Below are 5,554 nucleotides of genomic sequence, written 5' to 3' on the forward strand. Positions count from 1 at the left end.
GGGGGGGAGAACAGGGAGGAGCGGGCGGAGGGATTAAGAGAAATGCAATCTGTATTATGCCGCGAAAGGGGGGCAATAAAGGCTTAGCCGCTCGTATATTTACCCGCTGCACTTTTTTTTTTAAACTGAGATGAAGATTATTATTATTTTTTAAGCGTTAGGGAGTCTCCAGTTGTCGGAGATACTCAGACTGCTACTGTCTATAAATGGCTTCTACGTCCCCCTTCTTTAATGTTTCCTTCTCGGGTGTTCAGGGAAACAGGAGTGTAGCCATCACAAATGGACGACCGCCCCGATCCTAAGCGTGTTGACTTAGAATGTCCCGCTGAACCCAGCGAGACTTGCTTAGGATCAAGGGCGTTTGAACTTGCCTACCTCGGTAGTATCTTTTTCAACGACAACACAATTCTCCTTGAACGATTGCAGTAATGGGGGTCTTCTTCTACCGCTAGCACTACTACTGCTAGTAGGACTGCTACGTGTTGAAAAGCGTCCCCCACCATCCTGTCTCTGTAAATCTGGGTTGCTCGCTCAATTAAGTCATCATGAAAGGCCTGTATGGTCCGATACCCCAGTCCCTAGAATCAAAATTGCTGAATCTAAAAGTAATTTAAGCTTTATACCCGCTTATAAGACTGGAAACCTCGCATATGCCGAATTCCATGGACTTAACCGCTTTCTTCAGAGGTTTTGCCCTAACTGGGTTGTGGATCGTGCTGATTTTGCTAGTTGGTAATTCCAGTGACTTTGGGGGAAGCTATTCGTGTCTGGGTCTCAACCGAATAGCCTTGCAATTTTATCCAGTGTCAAGGCGACGTTGCTACAATGCAAAGCTGAACCTATAAGCGAAGTGTAAAGAGCGGAGGTCCAGTTATCTTCGGCCGCATTACATCGCCTTAAATTTTAGGACTGTAGTAGCGCAACATCGCCACGTCTCTGATATGTATCAAGCGGCGATCTCCTTATAGGCAGGAACGAGAGCGACAATCTAGTGGGAGAAGTTCTCCCCCTACACATTTGCTCAGCCCCGGTTCACTTCGGTGGGACTTGCTCAGAATATCTGCTTTGTGGGCAATGCCGTGTAATAAACTTCCTCTAGATAGACTTCCTCTAAGGAAAACAAATCATACCCCGAACGCCGAGGTTGAAGAGGCACGGAATTTCTCTGTTTGTTGATACATCTGTGAAAAGAGATCCAAAGCATATTTATCAGACCCTCCCCCCTTTATGTAACAAAATTGGTTCAGGTATGAAAACATGGAGTTCTTGCTTTGAAGTTCAGTTGTTTGGTTACAGATGCTCCCGAATTAAAGGGGAAATATCCTTAGCCGCTGCCTTTACAAAAAAAAAAAAGTTATTTTCATTTGTGCAGTACAAGGAGGAGAAGTAAATACGCCCTTTCAGTTGACTTAATAATAAAAGAAGGAATTTAACGTTCCTGTAAGAGATAAGCCCGTTGACTGTCTTGGAATGATCCTTAGATAAGGTCAGAAGGCAATGTGGACGGGGTAAACAAACCTGGCCGGTATATTTAATGTTACAGCTTATACTGCCGCAATGGGGGCGAAGAGATAATTTGGAGTAGAAAGAAAGAAAGAAAGAAAGAAAGAACCCCCTGTAGTGTTTAGATGTGTAAACCTATAAGCAATTACCATGAATAATCGCTGATGATAGCAATCCTAAATCGGACAGGGGTGGAGGGGAGGGGGGTGGAAGAGTGAGAGAAAGAGAGAGGCTGTTTTGACTGGAAGGGTCTAACTCCACAACAAGACACCCCCCCCCCCCGCATCGCTTCTCGTCCCCTAATAAGATGCACAAAGAGAAATTCCATAATCACAGACTGGTAAATCTACTAGCTGCTGGGAAGAACGTTACGTTTGCCGGACAGCGATGGAAGGAAGGATTTTCCTTCCCGTTGTTGTGTTTGGCTTTCTCCCCGGCCAGCCCACCGAGAAGACGTAATTGGGTCAAGACACCATTGATTTAAATATTGCATAATTTCATAGGCGGAAAAAAAATAGCATCTTTTAAACTCTCGGGATGCAAAGTTGCAACTACGTGCATTCGCTTCCTCCTCTTTCAACAAGTCTCTCTTTCCTTTAGGACTCCCGTTCCTGGATCTATGAAAAGTCATCCGCCTATTTGCCCGTTTGTACGCTTATTTGCTTATTCTTAATGCATTTGTATAACATCTAACTATATTATTCAAAAAGGCATAGAGGCATACAGAGAATATTGAGAGACTATGCCATTGGAATCAGCTGCGATGCTCCGACTGATGCGAATAGTCCGGAATTGCTTTAAGATGGTGTTGCACAACCTAGACACCTGTACATCAGCATTCATTTGGAGTGTATTCGATGCACATATTCTACGTATATTTATGGGATTCCCCCTCCCTTCTTCTTCTTCTTTTAAGACAGATTTGTCCAGCAGCTTCTGGGAAGCGGAGGCGATGGTTTTTGCAGCCACTCGCTCGCAACAGCGACCCCTTGTGTCGAAAAGCGGGACTCTCGCCTCCCGGTGTGGTGTAAGAAACCCCCCCCCCCCCCAGCCCAGTTATGGTGACCTTTAATTTTTCCATTTCTACAAACATAATTAAGCGCCCTAGACTAATGAGGTTCCCTCGTGGGCCACATGAATGAGAGGGTTTTACAGGCAGCAAAAAGAAGGGAAACTCGTATAAGTTTTATAAGACGCCCGATCATAATATAAAAATCGGCGGGGGTTCGAGATTTGAATAGATGGGGCTCTTTCTCCGCAGGTCCCTTGTGATCTCCCTCTCTCCCTCCCCCTTCCCCTCCCCTCCCCAAATGTCTGCATTCTTTTTGGCTTAACCAACCTCGAAGGGAGTATACAGCTAGGAGACTATTACTGATTTTTCCAGCCTATCCCGTTGTTCGGAAATTAGTGTCTGCTTCTAATTCGCCTCCCCCCCGCCAGCCAACCTTTCCTTTTTTGTTTAAATACTTCTCGGAGAGGGGAATAAAATTTAAGCTCGATGTGCAAGAACCTGTCTCCCCCCCCCCACCAAACCGGGGCGAGGAAGGAAAAAAAATGAGGGCTCGGATGAAGGGTGGGATTTGGTTCCCCTTCTTCGCTACCGATTTGTCTGTCTGCCAGAAGATGCCGCCGAAACTGGAGTTTTAAAGGCGAACCGCACACGGAACGCTACGTGAGCGAAACAGGTAAAAATTAATTCGGAGCAAAATCGCCTTGTTAATGCTTAGAAGACATCGGGGGAAAGATTAATGTGTGCATTTTTGGAGACACGGTGTAAAAATCTTTCTTTCTTTCTTTCTTTCTTTCTTTCTTTCTTTCTTTCTTTCTTTCTTTCTTTCTTTCTTTCTTTCTTTCTTTCTTTCTTTCTTTCTTTCTTTACTCGAGAGCGATAAACCACAAGCTGCTTACTCCGAAGTATTCCCATTGAAATCCATCTGGCTACTGCGGAGTAAAGAGAATGAAAGATTGCAGCTTTATTCTGCTACAGAAAAACAAACTCGTGACTTTCCTCACTCCCGGGGCCCGTGCATCGGTGCGGTAGGAGCGCGGGGCGCGCTTGCTGCGATTCTCTGCGATGGGGGGGGGAGGGGGGGAGGGAAAGGGGAGGTTAACCCTGTGGATTCCGCAGTCGCTTTCTGTCTACCTCGAGACCGCTCCAACTTGTAGAGGCATCCCTGATAACGGTTCCCTCTACAAGAAGGGTGGCTGTACTGCGGCTGCTGGAAAAGAGATTTTTTTTTTAAAGGGTGTATGTTTGTGTTTGGGTGTGGGGGGGGACTTTTATATCCTGACTGTGAGAAGGCCAGCCAGAGTGTCTGGAATGCGAAACAAAAGAAATAGAAGCAATTAGGGGGGGGGGGGACTTTCCAGAGACAGTTTTGCCTCCCGGTTCATGCTCTGAAAAACAACAAAAGGAGGATCAACATTTATTTCATGTCAAAAGCTGGCGTTTCGGTTCATCGCCGCCCTGAATCTGAAGCCAAGGCGTCATAAATCTCAAGTCGCCCTTAAAAACGAGGTTCGAATCCAAGTTCCCTTAAAGCTGGGGGAATTCGCTTCCAAGTAAATAGGTTTCGGTCGGATGGGAGGGCAGGAAAGGGCATTCTCTTCTAATTTTTCTTTATTTGCTTATTAAAACGCCGTGGTTACATTTTGTCTGTGAGCGGCGTTATTTTGATGCCTTGTATCGGGAAGCGTTTTTGAAGGGTACCAAACGCCTGGGACTCTTTCCTTCCTTCATGGCTCCTTCTGCCTTAGAGTCCCAGTCGGACCCTGCTATTCTGTTGTTTGCCCCACCGTTTCAAAAGACGCCTTGGAAGAACTGGGGGGCACCCTCGGTCCTGCCAGGTCCACAGAACACTTCTGGGTAGGGCTTGGCGGCACCTTCAGTCCAGAGAAGGTTCCTATCAAGTCCGTCTCCGGGCTGGCTTCGCCAATGCAAACCCGCAGAAGCAGAAATCACGTTTTCGCCAGGGGTGGTGGGACATTTGCAGGGCAGAGAGAAAGTGGGGTGAGGGGTGAGGAGGGTTGCGATTATGAAATGCTAGAAGATCATCGCAGCGTAGCAACCAGTCGGGCGTCCTCCTGACGCTGGAGCCTCTGATTCTCTACAGGTGCGTGAACTCTGGTCTGGGCGCCCCGAGATGCTGGAGTCCGCAGGAGACCGACAGGTGCCAGCGAGCGATCGTCTGCCTGGCCACTCGGAAGCAAGTCCCACCGAGGTCCCTCAGACTGACTCCCGAGAAAGTCCGCGCGCGCACCTGGCCGTAAGCCCCACTCCGTGCGACTGGATTTGTTTCTCAGTAAACCTGGGTAAATTTAGACTGATGTGTATGTGTGTGTGTGTGAATGTGTGCTCACTCATATTAAACACGCTGCCTGGACTGCAACCGCTGCAGCTTCCTGTTGGGATTCTTTTAAGTAAGTCATCAGAGTATTAAGAGACTGAGTCCATGGTGTGTTTTAAAATGTAAAAGTTTACTATAAACCTAACAAGGGAGAAAGGTACACAGGATATGAAAATAACAAAGAGCTAATATGGCTACATCCTTACAGCTAAAAGGTAAAACGAGTCTTCTTCACAGTCAGAACAAAGAGAGGAAGAAGAGCCAATATGCTAAATACTTGACACCTTGGTTTCCAATCAGACTAGCAAGTTAGCTCCAAAGTTCCCGGGCATTCTATTGTCTAAACAGATTGGTTACAAACAAACATGTGACTTCCTGTTGATCATAACAAACATCATTAACCCTGTAAATACTGAAGTGTTTTGACTTGTAACACCCAACAGCCCTTCTCAAGTTACAACACTGAAGTCATGCAAATTCAGTCTTTCACGTAGAGTCTCAAACTTCTTCTTTTCGAGTGGCTTGGTGAATATGCCTGCGATCATCTCCTCAGTAGGACAGTATTGGAATTCAATCAGTCCTTGGTCTTGCAGGTCTTTCACATAATTACATTTGAGAGCGATGGTCCTATTCTTGGATTTGGTGTTCTCACCTTTATTTATTTATATTTATTTATACTTTCAATTTGTACCCCGCTCACCCCC

Source organism: Gekko japonicus, unplaced genomic scaffold, assembly GCF_001447785.1.
Source record: "Gekko japonicus isolate JY-2015 unplaced genomic scaffold, Gekko_japonicus_V1.1 scaffold941, whole genome shotgun sequence".
NCBI classification, from domain to species: domain Eukaryota; kingdom Metazoa; phylum Chordata; class Lepidosauria; order Squamata; family Gekkonidae; genus Gekko; species Gekko japonicus.